The 22,317-nt window shown below is 42.5% G+C and overlaps 1 protein-coding gene across 2 annotated transcripts in view; it reads left to right on the top strand.

The window, feature by feature from the left end:
* Positions 1-22,317, top strand: part of lingo2 (leucine rich repeat and Ig domain containing 2) — a 175,002-nt gene that overhangs the window by 94,042 nt on the left and 58,643 nt on the right. For both annotated transcript variants that reach the window (XM_068715192.1, XM_068715191.1), the window contains one exon: positions 8,492-8,580. The gene's annotated coding sequence lies outside the window, so the exon portion shown is untranslated. The remainder of the gene's footprint in view (positions 1-8,491; positions 8,581-22,317) is intronic.

The following is a 22,317-nucleotide window of genomic DNA, read 5'->3' as shown; positions in this document are numbered from 1 at the left end:
TGTTTCTTCACATAATTTCAGTAACAAAAAAAAAAGAAAAAAAAAAGAGATTTGAAGGTTAGGCAACATACTGTACAATCTCCACATGTACTGTAGACCAATTCAGCCTGAAGCATCCTTTGGCCTGCAGCACTGTAGCTACTTGAGGGTTACGTTATCTGCAGGTTGTCAGTATAGTGTGGCAAGGTGCTTCATTATCGGGGCTTTGGAGATGCTGGCGGCTTTAAAAAACCGATGAGAACACATAAAAGCGCTCATTATTGTCACTATAAATAATGAAGTGTGTGGCCTCATTTGATATTAGTTGGGACATTTTGGATGGAAATGCATTTGTGAACGGAAAACTATTATATAGATATGGAAGGGGGGGAAAAAAACAAACAAGCATTGCTGTGCAGGGATATAAATATTTTATGTGAATTTACCTGCAGACGGGGAGAAAGAGAGGCAGGCTGCTACACCCAGAGAGAGAGAAGACGGAGAGATTCTTTCACTACATACAATTTCAGAACACTTACGTGATTCTCAATCCCAGCATGCATCAGCCTGCCACCGCCGTGACAGATGCTCCAAAATTGAATATAGATTTCAGTGAGCAAGGCAGGCGTGCCTGATGAATCTCAATTTGCTGCTGTCCATATTTCATAGTCACCACTGTGGAGAGCTCAAGGGGAGGCAGGCGGAGCGCTCTGGCTGCACCTGCCAAACCTGTCAGTTGTGCTGGCGTCGAATGATGATCGGTACTTCATAAAAGCCCATATTTATCCCACCCTAATTCAATACCCTGCATCGTTATATATCGCCAAAATGTACATCTGTGAGTGGGGCGCAAAAAAAGAAAAAAAAAAAAGAGGAACAGATATTGAAATCACAGCAGTGACCTGAAGAGGGGGAAAAGAAGAAGAAGAAGAAGAAGAAGAAGAAGAAGAAGAAGAAGAAGAAGAAGAAGAAGAAGAAGAAGAAGAAGAAGAAGCCCACACTGATGACACTCGCTCAGCAGTAGAAGATTGTGGAAATGGTGTACAGTAGCTTGAGGGTGGAACAAATGTAGAGAGCTTCCCCCCAAGGGGTGGGGTGGGTGGGGTGGGGGGGGCGTGGAGGTGCCTTGGCTGCTGTGTACCTGTCGGGTCTATTTATAGCTTTTTGGTTTGAAGTGCTTATGAAATGACACTGGATCCTATTGTTTTGCGACGGAATGTTCTCGTGGAGAATTTCCTGCCTTTTCCAAGTGACGCCTGTTTGATCGCTTGTCTCGCGTCGGAGCCGTCGCTGCTCTGCCTCACATTTCCATGAATGTTTTTGCCGTATGCATTCCAGTTTATGACACATTGTTTGTTCGACACGTTGCAGTTTACGTTCGCGTCTATAGTGCGTCACTTAATACGTTATTATAAGCTTATAGCGCTGTATAATTAGCTATACGGCCTCATAAATATGCAAATAGTAACACATTATAAAGCGTTATGAATATGTATGAGTCCTTATGTGTTCAAAAGCATTAGAATCTTTTTTATGAAGAATTATAGTCACGATTTTAATTTATTTAAATCGGGGCAGCCCAGTAAATCCACACGGAGTACGGTGTGATCACAGTACATCATCTCTGGTCATGTTTGCTTTATGTAATTTTATATTTAATGTGAGAACAACCCAAAGCAAACAATGACATCTTAGACTAAGTCACGGTCACTTTGTAATTAGGGCTGAATCATTTTGAAAAATGAAAATGATGTTACACCGGCGATATGATGTGCGATAATCATTATTCTCATTTTCGTTTAAAAATATATGACGCTGTGATTTTTGCGGGGATCTGTACCAAACAAAGTTTTCTTAAGTCTGTAAATTTTGCCTTTAACAAATACATTTTTTGCCATTTTGAATAACTTTGAATTAATCGTACAGCTCTATTTGTAATGCATAACAACTGATTGTAAGGAATTACAACTATGGGAATCATAATAGCAATAAGTGACTAATTATGAAGTATTATAATACTTGACCGTATACATCATTATAACATGTGTCGCCAAAAAAGTCTTTCTGTCTCCATCACCCTCTATCCTTATGCAGCTCATTTCAGGACAGAGTGAAAGTCCACCTACTTAGATCCCGCATGTCCTTCACTGTTAAATAATGCATCTCTGGGACTACAGGAAGCAAAGCCTACGCAGATGTTACCAATCGGTTCTATAACTTAAATGTAGGCTCACAAGAAATGTAGCACGCTGTGCAGCATAATAAGCACAGGGAAGTAGAGCAAAGTGCGGAACACAGCATATAGCATGTTGGAAATGCAATGCAGAGGAAGCTGTAGGATAGCGGCGCAATCATAATTTCTGTGTTTTTGAGCTTACGATGCAGCGATTTGGGCCAATGCTTAACACTGAGACGTGTTATTGTAATTAGAGGAGCTGCAGCTGCAGTGTGCCAGACAGACATTTAGCCCATTTTATAGGAAAAGAGAAGCAAGCCGGCGCAGATACAAACACTGCTGAAGTAGTAAACAAACAAAACTGAAAAAAAATGAAAATGTATACATGGAGTAAAATGGTTCATCATCAATTTCACTTGATTTTAAAAGAGCATTTTAAAATGATTTAACAAATTCAGTCATTTAACCACGACAAAGACCAAATACCAACATATCTTGCAGATCTTATTAACATTCCACGAATTGTTTTATTAACAGCTTAATTGTGCCATTAAGTGCAAATGTGTTTAATTGGCGTATTCATTATTTGTATGCATCCATAATTTAATCAACGACAATTAAACACAGAACTAACCGGCGGTAATTAAGCTGGCGTGATGCAACCTCCATACGTCCCGACTGAACATAGCCTACCTGCCATCCAAACACCCAATCCTACCTGGCAACATAAACAGTCAAGTGAAGACAAAGACAAAAAGTTTCTATTACGATCCAGTTCCACGCACACCTCTATTGTACCAGGATGGTTAAGTTTTATATGAATCAACATGGACAATGGCCCTCAATTAAACTGCCATTCTCGGAGAGATATTAAATTAGGTATGTGCATACGCAGTACATTTCAAGCCTTGAGGGCAATCAGCTCAAGTATATTTGTTATATCTAATGTCTGGGCAATAAAACTGTTAGCTTCAAAACGTAACTCCTCTCACAACCTTGTAAAGTTTATGGCGCTGCGATTTAATCTAGTCCCCCACGGTGAGAGGATCGCACGGATGCTCCAAAAAAATGCCGTGAAAGATGCAAACAAAGAGAGACACAAAGTGTGTCTGTCTGTCAAAAGTGTGTTTCGTTAAGCAGCGGGAATTTAAATGTATGGAGATGAACTACAGTACAGAATGTCGCTCTGCTCTCAGCTCTCTTATAACTGACATTTTACACGAAAGAATACAGAAATGCCACTAGGGGGCGCGGGAGGAGACGCCAGAGCGTTTCTACTATAATCAGAGTGGACGTGCTACATGTGTCCGTATGTGTTGCCGCGTCTCATCAAGGCGAGGTATGGGCCACTGAGCCGGCTAAGAGGAACCGATAGGGAGCATGTTGTGGTGTTCTTTCCCTTCGCCAGAAGCGCCGCCTCTCTGCTCTCTTCCTCTTCCTCTCGCGGGAGTCACGCCGAGGCCCTCGGAGCCAAGGCCAGTCAAGACGGTTCCACTTGATGCGAAGCCCCCCCCCCCCCCCCCCCCCGGAGGAGCCAACTGTCAAAATGAACGCACACGAGACGCAATATCTATTCTGTGCAAATGTACACATCCAGCAGATGCACACACACACACACACACACAGAGAATATGTACAGATGCACACGCATGCTGTGGTGTTATTACGACTCATTTAAATGTGATGGTGGAAAATGAAAGCTAAGGATGTTGATGGCTACATGACCGCGTCCACGCATTCCGCGCGCACAGATCACTCTGTGACCTGCTGATGTTAATTATCCAGACAGTCAGAACCTGTGATTTTGGTTTTGCCAGTTCTTCACATTGCATTAGTTCCCTCCTCTGGAGAGCCTCGCGTTGCTTGGCTTTGTTAGGAGCTCTATCGCACACCTGAAGGCGCCAAAGCGTGAATGATTTCACCCACAAAGTGGAGAAAAGAGTCCTTTCAACACGATAATAAACGCCATAAACTGGAAATGCAATTGGGCAATTTTCTTGACATTTGAGTTATCTAAGTCCAATCGATACTCTTTTTTTTTTTTTATGTTGCTTATAAACATTCTTGTTTATTTGAATGTCTGCCAGTCGTCAGGTATCACTAAAGGCGTCTTTTATTTATTTGACTTTTCTTGTTAGTGCAAATTTGAACTCGTATCTTAGATTTGTAACGCCTTCGGAATCGCAGCTCGCGTTGACACGTCGCTATAATTTGCGATGCCAGGTGGTAGATAACAGGTCCGTAAAAACCCCACAAATCCTTGAAACTGCCCATCAAAAATTGATGTGAAGAGGTTTACCCAGAGGGCAGTTTGTTTTCACAGAACGTCTCGATAGGACTTGAAAGCTGCAGTCGGAGCGGTCCAGTTAAAATAGCATGTTAAGCCACAAACAAAGTTTCAGCAAATAGATATTTGAGAAAATTGAATTGTAGGCAGTTTACGGGGTTGTTGGGACGAAACAATATGATGTCATCTTTGGGTTACAGTTCTATTTGTATCCTTAAGTGTGTCTGTTGGTGAGTACCACTCCGAGCAAGGCAGCGAACGTTAAAAGGAATAAACGCTGAGAATAACAAAAATATACCCTGTAAATCCATCAGTGACACAGATTAGGATTTACCATAATAGCACATGGAGGCTTCAAGCAAAGGTGGGACATTATGGGAAGGATGTAGTCCAAGTTAATTAACAAGTACATTTTGCGATTTGACCTTTTTGACCTTTAAATGAATTATGAACAGCAGTAGTAGTGATAATAAAAAAAACGCGGACTTACAGTCTATGCTGTTCACTGTCGACGGCCAGGAGAAGGGAAGGGGAGCGGCTGTGGTTTCCTTCAGAGTGTTTAGAAACAGCAGCAGCGCCGGACTCCCTTCCATCAATAAGAGATGGCTGGCAGTAGACAATGCTGATTGGTAATTGATTTTCCAAGACAAAACAGTAAGGCTTCCAAAAAAACCCCAAAAAAACGGATGCAAAGATCCTCCCCGCCCCCCCCCCCCCCAATCACATCGACTGTGTGCAGCGCTCATTGATTTCATGTGAGCAAAAGGTACTTAGCTTCCTGGTTAGCTTACAGCGTGACTCCAAAAAAAAAATCCATATTTTTATTTTTATTTTTTTTTGCTCATGCCCCGTTGGCTTGAAAGTTGGATACAAAAGTTGGTAATTTGCTCCATTAGCGAACAGCAGCGCTGTTTAGCTCCAGCTCCATTTTGGATCACGCTGTAATTATTGACACACAAAAACCGTTGGACCGCAAGAAATGTCCGCTCTCTACTGCGCACAACAGCAACCAGCAGGGACTTGATTTCACGTAACGGAGCTCAAATCAAAGTTAAGTTTTCAGAGATTATTTCTCTGGAACCCTAAATTAAATCTAGGGTTTAATGTGCATGTATTGATTTCCCAGACTAGTCCCTGCTGTCGCATTGAAGCTCTTCTAAGAAGCAAAACCATGAAACATATCAGTCTTTGTTTTTACTGTCTTGTACATAAATACATCGTAGGATCTTTGCAACGGCAGCCGATGTTATTAATATCATGTTTGACGATGATATCGACGTCCTTTTAATGCTGAATACATGAAGAAGAGGGCGTCTGACAAGAGGCCGGCGGATTTCAAATCTTCATGGATGGACAGAACTCCAGTTGCAACATGTGAGCCCTCGTCTGTGCGGACGAGTGGGAGTGATGGATGTAATTTAACGGCTCACATTAACTCACCCGAGGGCCTCGCTCTCACATCTTCAATTCCCTCGCTTTTTTTTTTTTTTTTTTTTTTTCTACCTTCACTGGAGCAGACCAAACTTCTTAATTGGCATAATAATGTGATTAATTGCCTTCTTGTCATTTGGGCCCACTGAGTTTTACCCTGTAAAGAAGTATAAATCAGGCGTGTATTTACAAGCAATCAAATGTTCACCATCGAAAAAAGAAAAGAAAAAAGGAACATATAAAACACCCAGCTGTGCAAAGTAATTGGTTCTGCTTTATTAGCTGTGTATCATTAGTTGGAAGGGAAGACATTTGGATCAGAAGGATGAGCTGTTTTGGCATCTAGTTTAAGTTTTCTCATTTTTTTCGGCTAAACATTCAAACGAAAACACATCGCGTCACTCCTGCTGCAGCGATAATGAACTCTTTCAGATGAAATATTTTTTACCTGAAAGTTGCCAAAGCAAGATATAGATTCACATTCCCCACATGGGTTAACTGCAGCGTATTTCAGCTCAACACACGCAGCCGAAAAGTATACAAAACTATACATAATACATACATTATGCTGAAATGTGAAATATGAAGTAAAACCGCATAATGCAGTTATCGTGATTTTAAAACATGATAAAAAAAAACTAAAATAGATTCATTCTGTGTTCAAGGATTCTTCTATCCTGTGAGATCATCTCCTCTTGAGCTAATTGTTGCTCTCTGCGAATGAATCCTGCTGCTAATTAAGACCTTTTTTTTTTTTTTTTTTATCTTTTCTCTCTTTCGGCTGATCAGTGAAATGGGAATAGAAGGAAAAAAAAAACAAAAAAAACATGCCATTCCCCAATCTGTCCTTCACCGTACTACAAAATAAAGCACCAATTATCTGGATTTGGACTGTGGTAGTTAGGAACAAACGCTGATGAAGCTCTGATGTCTGTAACGGCGTCCAGGTGCTCCTGCATATTAACTCACTTTACGGTCACATAATTAAGGAGCGGCGCTATTGTCTTGATCGGTGTGCGCCTTGAATCCAGGTGGCAAATGGGCGTGATAATGCATCCTTACAATTCAAGGCCAAGCTTGTGGCAGGCGGGGGGGGGGGGGGGGGGGATCGGTGACGGCACCTTCTGAGGCCAGAGAATGACAGAGCGTCGGTGGAAAGCTTATTAAATCACAATATATGCGATGACATTTCAGTTTGAGCCAGGATCGACTTTATTTCCTAAACGCAATAAATACGCGAGGCATTTTGTCGTGAGACGTACCGGTACGCAAACATGTTAGTTTTAAACGAAAAGACCTCTCGCAGTGCCAGGGGGGTCAGTTAAGGTCAAACAACAAGGTCAACGAGGTCAAAGGGCGCGTCAGTGGGCTCGGTGAGGCTTTACTTGTTTCATTCAGTGGCGCAGAAGATCTCCGAAGTCAGGCAGACACAGGTCACCTCTGCGTCTGTCCGCCGATCGGATTGAGACGATGCGGTTTGGTCGTCACTCTGAAGACCATGAATAAGCTGTACTAAACTCCATGGCAACCCATCCAATATTTGAAATCTAAAAAAAATCATCTGTGACAAGATTGAGTTCCTTTCAGTATATGTATCGTTTGTGTCTCATATTGTCACATTAAGATGATTTTTTTGGGGATTTTTTTTTGAGAGCTACATCAACGTCAATGAATTCATCTTTCAATCTGGAATGTCAAAATGCATTCGGAATGCCAAGGGCAGACAAAAAAAAAAAAAGGGGGGGGGGGGGGGATTATTATGAATTCAGCGAAATCACCCTTTCTCAGCCCATCAATATTCTGTGTCCATTGTGAGGAGCCGGGTCCAGGCTTTAACGAGGGGATCCGACGGATAAATGATCCAAAAAAACAGGACAGCTATTGTCCTTGAACTCTTAATGGCGCACTAATAGCACAAGGTGTCAAAAATGATTTTTAACCAGAGAGTCCTGAGTCAAACTTTTTTTTTTTGTTTTAATCTCTCTGCCTTTGGACTTGGAGGAGATAAGGGTCTCCTCTCTCTCTCTCTCTCTCTCTCTCTCTCTCTCTCTCTCTCTCTCTCTCATCGTCGCATTACCAATTCAGTCACGCCTTTTTGCATAATCACCATCCACTGTGTTTCCTCCTGCAGTCTGGATAAGGGGACTCATTATAGTGGAGAGAGAGTAGCAGGCAGGGGCCCAGTGTGCATCGCATAGGTCGCACTGTTTGCCAGGGACTCTGGGAAAAAGATCGGCTAAAAATAATCAAACCGGGGAAACGGAGCTTTGCTTTTGGTTGAAATGAAATAGAATAGATAGTTATGATATTACCATAACTGTACCGTGTGATCAAACTTCACTCATCAGCCGTTCCCCTTCCATTGCTCCGTCAGTTAGGACACTGTATCATTGACATAATGCAAAAAAATAGATATTTGAATGGTTCGAACCATATGTGTTTTTTAATAAGGATGAATATTCTAACGTTCATTTTAGGCCGATCAGGACGCAGCATCTATTCCGTGTCTCTTTTATCTCCTTCTAATTTCCGAGCATCGTGTTGTCAAGATGTTTTAGGATCTTTTATGTACATTTTGCTCACTCGTCATTTTTTTGCTTTCTGCTTCTCCCCTCTAGACAAAAGCCTGAAAATAGGGACAACCCCAGCAGCAGCAGCAGCAGAGAGGACCAGGCCATGGCTGAGGGGATGATTGCTTCTCACAGTGGTAAGCAGCAGACATTTACAGTCTTTTTTAGCTGTTTTGTTCCAGACACTTCTTGTGTGTTTTTGTTTTGGACGATTTTCTCACTGTCAGTCCTGGTGCCTTTTTATTCTACGGAGAAATGGACAAATAACATAATGCGTAAAATAAACAAACTGTGCTCTCTGTTTGGTCAGGGTGACATGATTATGTTACTGCCGCTACCTTCAACTCTCACACAACCACTTCTGCCTTTTTCTTTTCTAAATCCTGCAACACACTTTTACTTTTCCTGTCTTTACGGTCGGTGCACAGTGAGAAAAGTCTACGCAGTTCTCTTATTAGTCCTCCAATCAAGGAGACTTTTTTGAACACGTAAGAATGTGTTTAACTAAGCTTTGCTGGACAATTTAATCAAGACGTTCCCCTTTAGGTCTGTGACACTGAATCTGTCTTCAAGCCGTCCGGCTTCATTGGCTTTATATGCTCCTGAATCTCAGTGTTGTGTCCCCCCACCCCACCCCACCCCACCCCACCCCCCCCTCCTGTCGCAACCTCTCTGACACAAAAATCGTTGCTGAATAATGACTCGACTCTTCATCGGTGCGGCCCGGGACGAGGAGGTCAGAAACGGCAGGATGTGTGCCATCTGAGGAATTCATATTGTCACCTTGGAATTTTGTGTTTTCGCACCTTGAGCATCTTTTATTAAATTTACAATGAGTCCCTGAACTCCTCACAGCTTCTAAAGAAAGCACCTATAATATTCATTCATTATGGATATACAGCGAGCGTTGCGTATTTCTCCTTCGTGCGGTTCTTTCAGACACAGATAGGAAGTCATTCTGAGGCCGTCTTGTGATTATTATATGCTTATTTCAGTGTTTTTTTTTTTTTTTTACTACATTAATAACGTCTGAAGATATGTGTGACATTTAAGAGATGCAGAGGTATTCCAAATCAGAGAACAACGTATGATCTGTGTGTCACGAAGAGTTTGATACAAGTGTATAAAACATGAGATCACCTGCACCGAGTGCAAGCTGATCCCTCATTAATTTCCGCTCTTAATGCCTCTTCAAATATCAAGAGATAAAGGATATTAGTTGAAGGGAGGAAGCCATTACGGATGCGTTTTAAACCCTGATAACATTAGGGCATGAATTCCGCAAAGGTGTTCTTCCTGCAGCCCTTTACAGAACAATGGAGCACACTCCTCCTTAAGCCAGCGAGCGTTAAAAGATGGCGCGGTTAATGCCTGACAGAGACGCGCTGGAAGGCCCTTCTGAAATGCAGTAACTTAGTTTGGCAGCGTAGACTCACTGTGGATATCGATGCCGTTAAATGCAGGAAGCGCAGCGGTTGCCAGTCTTGTGTGTCACATATAATCTAATGGAAACTGTCTCGATGGCGTCCGCGTTGAAACGGCACAGAAGAGTGCGTTCCCCTCAGGCGTGTTGGTTTTTGCCAGGCATGTTGAGTATCAGATCCATCATTTTCTTTTCTTTTTTTTTAAAGCCAATTCCAGTATTCGTGCAACAACAAAGATCGTCTTGACAAGACTTTTAATTTACAAGTCGAACTTCCAGTTGACTTCATCTGTCAGTAGCCACACATACGTGTCTGTGTGTGTGTGTGTGTGTGTGTGTGTGTGTGTGTGTGTGTGTGTGTGTGTGTGTGTGTGTGTGCGTCTAACTTGAGTATACCCATGACTGTGTAGGCGAGTGCGTCTGCGTCTACGTTTTGGGGCAGAGCGAGAGATAGAAAAGCAGCCGAGGTGATGTTGTGTGAAGAGATGGGAGGCTGCAGACAGATAGTGTTGTTCCCTCAGTATCACATTAAATCTTAATCTCCCGGCCCCTCATGGGAGGAGCCAGCCGAGCATGGGATTGCGTTTTTGCATCTAAATCAAGACGTTGCGTTCCTTCCGAGGAGGGGGGGGGGGGCTTTATTGAGACGAAGTTTGATGCGTCTGTTGTGCAAACTTCACGTAGGTCTGCATGCGCAGGCTGCATCGTCCAGCTGCTGCTGTTTGTACTGAAGTCTTGTTAAAATGCAGACGCCTCATAAACTATAACAACTTGAATTAATTAAAAAGAAAGGGGGGGGGGAACACAACTCCTGAGGGGGCGTACAGTAGTTAAGTTATCAACCACCGTGTGGAGGTTTCGGCAGGTTGCATCATGGGGGCCGAGTTTTCATGACAGTCAATAGCACCAGCTAAAACCAGAAGCTGTAACTACATGTTAAACACTTTGTTTTTTGACTCTTAATTGCCGCTGGTTTACAGTAGCTTCTGTTTCTAGTTGCTTCAATGTATTCAAATGAAGCATATATTGGTTCTTGGACTGTTATTTTATTTATAGTGATGGTACTTATGGCTGAGGCTGCACTGGCCGCCTCCCATGTTTTGTGCCGTATGTAACACATTCATCCTCCTGTGAATGTCCACAGGTAGCTGATTGTGATTAATGTACTCAACACAGTACGTCAGTCGAGGCGTATTGCGTCCCGTTAGAACATTCCTCATGTTCTACATTTTAAGATCCTTTTTGTTCATTATCATTTCTGGCAAATCTTCAGTTTTCTCAGAGATCAAAGGTGAACGCACCACCTGGCCCTTATCGCGAACGAGGAGCGCCGCTTCCGCGTCCTCTCTCAGCGGGAAATTGCCGGCACTTTGGCGCCACTTTCCCGTCTTATCAGTCGGGAGTAGGGGGGTGAGCGGCGCACGGGGGGGGGGGGGGGGGGGGGCGCGTTGCATTTCAAGATGCCTCCAGGGTTATGCCTTAAATCCTCACTTTCATTCACTTCGAAGCTACACAAACAAAAAAAACCGTGACAGCTTTTAATTATGGTCAAGGCAAAAAAAAAAAACAACAACCTGAGTATATCTCCAGAGGAATTAGAGAGGCTAGTGCTGACATTTGCAGATAGAAGACAGGATTTCTTTCTTCTTCTTCTTCTTCTTCTTCTTCTTCTTCTTTTTTGTCTTGTATTTGTTGTTTTTTCTCTCCAATGAAGTGTTACATTTCCCTCCAACATCAACTGGATACGGTATTATTAGATCTGGCTGCTCACTTTGAGATATGAAAGGGAGAAATAATCTCTCTGAAAGAGGTAGGCTCTGACAGCACATTGAGGCGTTATGGAAAGCCTGGCTGCTGTTTCAAAGGGAGCAACGCAGTAAGAGGACTGGTTTGGAGAGGAAAGCCTGCTCACTGCAGATAGAAGACGGGGATAAACCAGCGACGGATGCTCTGTTCATTGTACTCTACCCAGTTCTGATTTATTATGGATTTGTTTTTTTGTTGTTTTTTTTTTTTTTTTTTTTGCCGACGCTGCTCCTTTCTTGTTACTTGAAGGCAAAGACAGCCTCTTGATTGTGGGATAAAGGTCATTTGGTGAAGGATGCATCGGAGACGATGTATAGGAAATAAAAGAAGTCTCGGAGTTTGTTTTTTTTATTTTAGCGTGATTACTGTGATCTGTCACAAATTCTAATTTTTTTTGTAAATATTCAACTTTTTCTTTCTTTATAATGAGGTGGGCCGTTGGTTTTATTAGACACGGATGCTTTTTTTTTATGTGAAAACACATTCATCTTGTCTATTATCATTCCTGTTTCTGTCCACATGCCTCATTATTCTTGGTAATATCAGGAGTCATATCTCCACCTCGTTTATTGATTCATCATTATTTTCTCAACACATTCTTCCAAACATATCATTTGAAGTCTGGCCAATTGCCAACAACAAAAAAATAAAATAATATTGTTGTCGTGTTGGAGCTGCACTAGTATAACTCCCTCCTTGTATTTTGTGATTTAAACCTTTTGGAATAGTTTCAATAGAGTAAGGACCAAATAACGTGGATATTGTATCAAACGCGTACCGCGGGACGGGTTGCCGTGACAGCAGATGTCTTAACTTCAGAAAGGTCAAACTTCCCATGAACTCTCAATAATAACAACAGAGTTTTACCAGACTGTACGGCGGCAAAACATTACTGCTACTAACTAATTGGAATATTGCAACAGTTAGTAACTAGTGTTCCTTAAAATAAAGACCAATCATCCGGAGACATGAGGCTTCCTTCTCATCAGGCTACTGCAGGTGTTCAAGCGTTCTCCCAGTAGTGCCCTAATGTCAATTCAATTTGTGCCACCAGTACTTTCAGAGCAGGTGTTGCACCTTCCAGAGGGCGGATTTGCCATTTTTTTTTGAAAGGAACTCGTCATCTCTTATTGTTGAGTATGACTAACCTTCTATTATCCGCTGACACTGTCCTCAAAATGCTATTATGGGCTGATTAGGGGATGCCAGCAGTGATCAGAATTTTCCGCCTTGATTAGAGAATATTCAGCCCTTTTGTTACTGTCAGGAATGATCAAGAGGAGAACGAGGATGGCTAAGTGAGCGGACGTGACTGGGAGCGCCGTCGTCATCGCCTCTGTAACACAAGCGGCGCTCGTCTCCGAGAGAACATATTAACACGCTGGCGCGCTGTCATCCCCGGTGCCCCCAGATGGGACTCGTTCGGGTTCTTTCCGCAAAAACACAGGCGGGAAGGGATCTTAAATGTCAGTCTCAATATCACCAAAGCCATAATTAAGAGTGAGCTGGCAGAAGGACATGTACTTTTGTGTCCCGATTGGACGGATTGTCTAGTGTGAGGAAGATCACGGGTTGAATTACCAAAAAAACCTCTAATGGGTCCAGCACCAACGTGTATCATCATACTAAAAGTAGTCATTACGTTATATATATATATATATATATATATATATATATATATATATATATATATAAAAGGAACATGACGTCTGAGACTGCAAAGAGCATGAATTATGCAAATTAAGTCAAAGAAAATGTCCCGTTGCTATAGGTGTACCACGACTGTTTTGTAACCTTTACATATGACAGACGTTGAAATGACCGTTTGAATGGACGCTGTGTGTATCGGGGTAGAAACTATGAACTGACAATCGTGGCTTAAAGGGGAGTTTAACTGTGGGAAAAAAAAATTCATTAATTCCAACGTGTTGATCAATTACCATAACAGCATTTGCTCATTTGTAGTTAAGTGGATGATATGAAGATATATTCCACGAGACGATATCAATTCACATTTTTTTTCTCGAGGTATTAAATAATTGGATTCGACACCTACAATAACTTTAAACAGTTTCTCAATGCTTTCCTAGAAAATGTACAATACATAAATGTTGCGGTACAAAATGACTTATTCCACGATAGAGCATAAGTAGACCAAGTTGATTAATTACTTTAATTTAGAATTTTAGAATTATTTCACGATGATAGCTCATTAAATGGGATTAATCAATACATAAATATATTATGTATGTATTTTGGACACAACTAACTGTCCACTGGGAACCTCCATAGTGGCGCTGGCGAAGGTTATCAGCCAATTTGTGCCGTGTCTGCACAGCCTCTATAAATGCAAAGTGATGTTCATGAAGGAACGGGCAGCTAGTCGGGAGATGGTAGGAGGAGCTAACCTTTTGAAGATACCAGAGGTGAATGAATGAGGGCACAACCAGGTGTTTATTAGATGTTCCTGTTCAAGACTCTGTGCTCTCACGCAGCCCACAATTACTGCGAACTGTAATAGCGGAGTGCATTGTGGGAAATCGAAAAGGCTGCGCTCCCTGTGGCTTTCCTCCCCCCTTTGTGTTTGTTTGTGTTTTTCTGTTGTTTTCCTGACAGGAAATGCAAAGGCTTCTAATTAAGTCTTGGAGGGGGAGAAGGAGGCGTCTTAGTCGGCAGACTGCGAGCGGCTATCGCCAGCGCAAACTTTCGATGTTTAATTTATGTGCGCTCTATTATTTATGGATGCCGTGATCCATGTGTATGTGGGGCTTTATGCAAACTTTGAGTCCGTGACTTTTGGTCAAAGAAAGAAAGAGAGGAAATAGGAAATGTGAAGCAGAGTAAGTGCATAAATGTAATAGGGTCAGGAAATGTGGTCCATCTGACGGAATGGTTCCATTGCATATTTCTCACGCGTACATCTATAAGTATACAAACACATGCATACACTAAACTAGCAGTAGAAGGATATTTGGTCTATGTTCATTCTCCGGCATCCTACATTTAAACTTCTGCATACTTTAACTCACTTTAAGACAGAATGCATGTTCTGAATTGTAAATTCTAAATGAGGAACGTCAACCCCAGTCTGTTTTGTGTCTTCAAAGGTGGCATTGTACACACACACACACACACACACACATACACAGAGACACACTCTCCATTTCAGCCTACACACATCCGCTTACCTTGTCCCCGCGAACGGCATCAGGTGATCAGGGCTGAGAAGGTGGCTGAGGTAATAACACCCGTGACACTGCTGCCTACGATGGCCAAGAGGACCGTTTTTTTATGTTCCCTCACCCTTTAATGTGCAGCGATGCGGCTCTAACCCGTTAGATATTATGCACTAGGCAGAGCCAACTGAAGGCTAAACTCACGCCTAAATAAAAAAAAAAATAGCTTAGATCAGCAGGGAAGCATAGCCCCGGATTTGAAGAAGGGGAATTGCAGGGAAAATAAACATTTTCTAACAACACAGTTGAAAAGACAGTTACTGAGAGAGGGAGATAGAACTTCAAGCAAGGGCGTTCGCTGCGTTAATGTTAGCTTAAAAAGGGTCTATATGGAGTACTGGCTTCTGGTGATAGGAGAATCTACTGTAAGCTAATTCTGCTAGTAAACACATTTAAACACATTCAAATGTAAAAGGTACTGACTAATTGTTACGGTGGCCACATATAACGACCAGGAAGAGAAGGAAGTTGTGTTTGGGGGGGGGGGGGGGGGTAAGCCTTCCTCCTTCGCAGCAGCGCCCAGAACGCCCCCAAGTTACAGTTCACGGTTTGCGTGAAGCTAACGTTAGCATTCGGTTGCGTCGGTTAAACACATTCGGTAAAGGCCAGACTCTGGCTTTACGGCTTCTTTCTTGATTAAGAACTTCTATTTGAGTAGAAACAATGGAATTGTGGTGAGTTTAGAGTCGTGTTGATGATGCATGCGCTTCAAGTTGTAAGAAATATGTGCATGAAAAACTATCATAAAGCATAGAGCCTTTTATTTCCGGGAATGTCTCCACACACAAACCTATTTCGCAATCTCAGAGCCCGGAAGCCTCTGGGAGCAAAGGGATGTATTTTGCGGGGAACCAGTCTCCATTTTTTTGTTTACATTTCAATTTGCAACTTGAGATACAAAGATTTGATTTGAGGAAGCTAATTTAAAAGCAATAAAAAGCTAAATCGGCGTCGGGCGAGAGCAGGTGGGTTCCGAGATTGCATTTCGGCCGCTCTCTTGCTCTCCACACTGACAGTTTACCTACATTCAACCAAAAGCCTGCTCGGACGTGATTGGTCAACACTACTCAAAGGGAACTGACTTCTGATACCAAAACCACAGTGATGCTGGAGTGGTTAGTCCACCCATCCCACCACAGACAACTAGCTGTCATCATTCACTTAAGTTTGTGGCAAATAAAAAATAATATAGTGCTGACAATTTACAATTCCAGCAGCACCTCGGTAAACATGTTACCTTTGAATGTGATGGATTTATAAGAATAGACGTGTTCAGGGTTCCACCCAGCAAAACTAGATTCCCACTGTAACTGTTACGTAAGAGGAGCTTGTGAATCCACTGTGACTGGCTCGGAAATGCCGATAGGTAAAGGACCAATGGAGCGACGGCAATGAAACAAACAAGCGTATGTCATGCAGGGAATTAGACTGAGAGGAGCAATGCTGCACCTAACAAGCTTACAGCACTTTGAATAAGGTGATTGAGAGGGAGGCAGTTTCCTGGACAGGAGCACTGGACCATCAACTTGCAGTCTCATATCCTATGGCCCCTGTCCAAGAATCTCTCTCTCTCACACACACACACACACACACACACACACACACACACACACACACACACACACACACACACACACACACACAGAGCAAGGTGAGAGAGGGCACTTAAGGGCTTCTGCTTCACTGGAGCTGCTAGGTACCCGACAGAAAAAAACTGGTTGTACTGGATACCAAACATCCTAGAATGTATGTTACTGAGTTTTTAAGTGGGAGCATTCCTTTAGCAGTAAGTCGTTTTTTTTTTTTTTTCACCCTATTATTACCCTATTATTACTATTTATGCTTTTCAGCCAATAATAGAGTAATTCCTCCAGCTCGACCCCACTCTGCCTATATCAGCCACGTATCACTGTGGAGATTAATGTAACGGTTTGCTTTATTAATAGTTGCCTCAGTCTGCAAAACTGGTTGCTTGATCATCCCACCTCTGCGTCTTCCTTCCTACTAGTTTTAAAATTTCAGGCTCAGAATTTGTAATAAGCTGTAAACTAATATCTGTATGTTTATGTACAGTAAGAAAGTAGAAAAAAAAGAGAGAGAGAAAGTAGCAAATTCTGATATCAAAGAAGGTGGAACCAATAATGTCCGACATTTTTGCTTGAAAATTTACATTATTATCAAATTTGTAGCCAATAAATATTACATATATTGACTAATTGATTAATCAAATAATAACTGAATCTTAAACACATTTCCTTTGGGTGTTATAACAGACACCACTTTATTTTTTTCTACCGTCAAGGCTGCACTAGTAGAATCTTTTGAGCACAAAGTTAAAATAACAGTTGCAACCACACACGTTTCATAAACACCGACATTAGGCGTATGAAAGGATATAAAAGCTGCATCTATGATGCCACCATCCACCACTAAGTGCCCTTGAGCAGGTGACTGAACCCCCCCCCCACAGCTGCTCCAGGGGCTCTGTACTCTGGCTGACCCTGTGCTCCGATCCCTCTGATGAAATGCATATCCATGTGTATGTTTAACCTGGGAAGGTCTATGCAAAGCGACTGGTTCTTGAACTACATCAAAGGCAGACGTGATGAATACATTGTGTTGAAATGAGGCTGTGTACACACTTCGATCTCTGCAGGCACTTAGGTATGCAGCTGCTTACAAACACTGCACCGCACCTAGCAAATATGACAATGTTGGTTCATTTTAATAGCAAATGTAAAGAGGAGGGACCTCTCTCTACCTTCATGATGAGTCTTCTTCCTTTTAGTCCTCATCAAGTTACAGGGAAATATACGATGCAGGTCTGGGACTACATTTTGTGTGATGAATTGGGAGTGGGAGTGATGGGGCTCGGTGAGGGAGCGGACTTCATTTTAACGCCTGGCCGAAGGTGAATCTGACCTCTTTCGCGTGGGCCGGAAGGACAGTTAAACTCCGAGCAGTGTAGCATACGCAGCAAGTTCAGCGGCTCTTCATTACCCCAAGGAGATGGACCAGGAACACTGCCAGGCCAAGGCCATTATCAGGTTGTTGGTACAGGTGATTATGGTTTACTCTACCATAAAAATCATATAGTGCACTGCACTCATCCCAGACAATATATAGTTTGCCAGCTTCATTTACAGATATGTTTATGAGTAGCTTCATATTCAAAGAGGTCGTTCTGTCTCGTTCTCCAAAACGTTTGTGTTATAGATGGATTGATGGATAGGTGGCAGTGGAGAGTAATGAAATCCACATTAAAACAATGCTCTTTAGCCAGTAGCCTTAATGAAAGAGAAGCCTATTTGGGAATAAACAGGAGCAAATGTGGCATTTAAAACCCAGCAGTAAATAAGAGAAGGCAAAGCATGCTGGGATGCAGAGAGGCGCGAAGAAATTGGCCATTTGTCAGCTCGGATAAGGTCACCGTGTAACTTGCAAACGGCACAGTTAATTGACTGCTGTTGGGATGATGAGCTAAATGGTTGCTCCAATGAAAAGCCGTGGAACTTATAACGATGTACCGTGCTTATTATCTTATTTCGAAAAAACAAATGGAACATCATCACCAATGCGCCGTCGTCATAATTAAGACACGAAGGCCCGGCAAGCGGCAGGAGAGGTGTCGCTGACCCCCAGACACGCTGCTCTGACGATCGCCCCCCATGTGCAGGGTGTGCCATTTTGGATGGAAGGAGATTAAGAGTTAATCACTGTGCATGGACTTAAAAAAAAAATATATATATATACATGAGAGGGTATTACAATATCAGAGTTTATGGACCGATGAGCGCAGTGTTTCTGTGTCCGAGCCACATCTAGAAGGTGGGGATTTTTCTGCGGCATCGCGCGTGGCATGTGGCGTACATGCACAGCTGTGGCTCGCCTTTCTTAATTAAGTTTGCGATGCTTGGATGAATGCCTTTGCGATAGACCCTAATTGCTTTTATATACACTTATTTCAAGTCATATTGAGGGATGCATGGTGAGCGTTTGACTGCAGCGAAGAAAAAAAGAAAAGAAAAAAAGAAGAGCATTAAATTAAAATCGTCACGCATGTCACATTGCGATTAAAGACGTTGCAGCGGAGTGACCGTGGAGCTCGTTCCTGTTTGATCCGTACTGTGTGTTTGTAATGCCGCGGAATCTGAGCCGTCCTCTCCATTGTTTTCACAAACATGTGGTGTTACTATAAAGAGATGTGTCATTGGGAACAAAGGTTGTTGTTGTTTTTTTTTTTTGTGTTGATGGGACGGCAAAACATCCCTACAGCTGCACAATGAAGATTAATAATTATTACCACATACTGTAAAGGAATTATTGCCTCGCTGCGCGTGACCCTCCTGGCAAGCAGGACATGAAAAGCTATTTTCACAGCTTGGAACTATCTCTGAGTGTGGATGAATAAAACCAATGCTGAGTCTGTGTCTGCGGAATTAGTATTGCCAACTATTGTTGAACATTGGAAGTGCCGTCTCTGAGCCATATATATATATATATATATATATTAAATATAATGTTGTGATGGGAAGAATATGTTTGCTCACGCAGAAGATTGAAGAAAGCTTCCGTTTTACTTTGTTTAACCGCTAATTAATAGATCATCAGCGACAACCTTTATTCAATCCTACACATTATGACTCTTGCATAATTCATCCAAGCATTGCTGACTTAATTAGGACAGTTACCCACAGTCATGCCTATATGCCACGCGTCGGTGAGATGCAACCTTGTAGCCGTGGCGGCGTAGACGCAGAGACACGGTGGTGCTTTACAGCCCATAACTACTTATGCTGCATTACCTGCTTACAGAAGTTTTAAGTCAGCGCACCGGGGGGTTAACTCTTCAGGTCTTCACATATTGCTTTGTACAGTACATTGTGTGTCCTTCCTTGTTTAGTCATGCAGGTACTATCAGAGTTGTCATTATTGGGGGGGGGGGGGTTAACAACATCATATCAGCACCGTTCATCTTTCCACAAGCGGAAAAGAAAAACATTCTTTATATCCAGCAATGTAAAAACAGTCCATCACAAACTTTTAAGATTCATTTTGGAGCCGGTGGACACATCAGACATAAATAACTCAAATAAAAAGACTCTTTGAGCCACAAGAAAAACTGACAACGCCGGCGTTTTTGTATTTATTTATTTATTTATTTCAGATCTGGGTTCAGGAGGGAGACCATAAAGTAAAAAAAAAAAACCTCCCTCCTCCCTTTCCTCTCGACTTCACGCCATTCACCTCCACCACAACGCATGTTCAAGTGGAAGCTCTCGATGCAGCACATAATGAGCTCAGAATCTCAATGTACATACCAAGTTATGTGTAGTTATTAATATGACAATACCCTGAGGCCAGAGAAAATAATATGCTGGTTGGAATTCCATTTCATACAATAGTTAATATTTAACAATAGCTCCCGAAAGGCCATGGTGCGTTTGTTTGTTTGTGATCATCACATCTAAGGGGGGCTGGGCCCCAACAACACCCCCCCCATCTTGGATACAACCACACCGTACCACCGCCTGTCGTCACCTATTTGCTTTTATAAAAGGTCATAATGTTCCGCGATATGAATGTCAAAATCTGTTATGGACCGTCTTAAGAAAGCTTCTGAATCAAGGCGCTGCGGAGGCAGTGAGTGGTCTGCTTCCACATTCTGGCCAACATTGCGGAACTTCCTCTTTACTTCCTCTTTGCTTCCTCTTTGCTCAGCTCTGCGTGTCGTTAAGCAGGTCGATTTTGAAGCTAAAATGTTAGCTAGAGCGACTGTGACGACGCTTGGAGTGATTCTGAAAGTGCAAAGGAATTAAGCGTCCAACCAGACCAACCAGAATGCTTGATTTGAACCGACCCCGCTCTTATTATTTCAGACATGCCCCAGGAATGCATTGAGAGGACAGATGCCTTCTGCATTGTCTTTGCAGTTTGGCTTGTTTATGTCTTGGTTGTCCGCTCTACTCCGTCATGAAAAAGTAAAACCGCAGAGATGAATTGTTGCCTGCCTGTTTTTGTTAGTCCTGCTGTCGTGGTTGTGTTGTCGGCCCTGTCAGGACTGCAGCTGTCAAACCCGAGCTCCTCTTTAAGACTGTCACTCTGTGAACCTTTCTCGGCTGCACCCTTGTCGCCCTCGAGGTCTTAATAACTAGCTTTTGTTCGCTACTGAGACGGATGAATAGCGGTGGTGCCAGGCAGCCCACATCTCTGTGGCACCCCCTTATCTTTCAAGTTGTCTTTGCCGGTCTTGTTTTAATTAGATTAAAAGTTGTGTGCACCTCTGGGGAGAAACTGCAGGCCTGGGCTGGTGCCTGAGACATTGTGTTCAGAGCTCCTTTTTTTTTTTTTTTTGTTTAATGCTCAAAGGCTGCCAAGTCTTCCCCGTCTCTCTGCTGGGGTGCTTCGGTTGCTCAAACTGTGCTCGGGTCAAACATCGTGCAAACTTGTTGGCATTGGCAATGTTTTAAGGTGACTCAGATGTGTCTATGAAGCAGCAGGTTTACCCTTGTTGTGACTTTAAAGCGAGGAGTTCTTTTTACCCGCACATCCATAGCTCCTACCTATACGTTAGCTTTACCACCCACCTGCTCTACCGCGAGTTATACATGATCTGATTCAAAGCTTGAAGATTATTTTGTAATCATCAAGCTTGTCGTACGTTTAAACTGCAACCGCACGTCATGAGTGTTTAATTAAGGCTGTACCAAGTAGTTAAAGTAACTCTGCATCACAGCCTGGGAAGTCTTCTCCATGATAATGTCTCCGTTTGTTTGTTTATTAAAGAGGAAGAGACGCGTAAGCTCCATAATCAAAATTAATCAAAGAAAACCGCTGTTACACAGACTCACTTTGCTTCATCCACTGGTTCTCTATCATAATAAGTCTAAATGAGTTTGCTTAGCGCTGATAAATATCTACTACTAGGAGCTAACTGCGCTTACCAGCTCCTCTTTCCTACGACGCAGATCTAATGCAGAGACATGTGTCTGCGATGACTTTGCTCTTGGCGTGGGAGGAAACGAGAACATCCGAATGACTTCCTCGTCAATATTGCGTTCATCTCGTGTGAATTCTATTTTTTTTTTTTTTTTTTTGTTGCTTCTTGCCAACACATTTTAGAACAATGCAATCACACAACCGAGTTCTCTGGCACTACTGGGGGTTCAGACCCAGGATCCTCTAATCGTTTCCTGCGCTAACCGCAGAGACCCGATGCGGCGTGATGTCTTTGCTACTGGAAGTACTTGTCAGGTGTGTTGGCGGGAAGCCAGATGGGAGACGGTCCAAATTACTATTTCTTGGTTTGATACTGCATAGTTTATTTTTTTTTCTTTTTTTTTTTTAAAGAAGAATTGATGTGAGAGTGAGAGTCATTATAATGCAGATCAGCCTTTTAACACCCCTGA

This window comes from Cebidichthys violaceus, unplaced genomic scaffold, assembly GCF_023349555.1.
Source record: "Cebidichthys violaceus isolate CVI_PGR_0920_01 unplaced genomic scaffold, fCebVio1.0.p SCAF_2, whole genome shotgun sequence".
Classification (NCBI taxonomy): domain Eukaryota; kingdom Metazoa; phylum Chordata; class Actinopteri; order Perciformes; family Stichaeidae; genus Cebidichthys; species Cebidichthys violaceus.
Note: the sequence above shows the minus strand (reverse complement) of the source record. Positions and strands in the feature narration are given on the sequence as shown.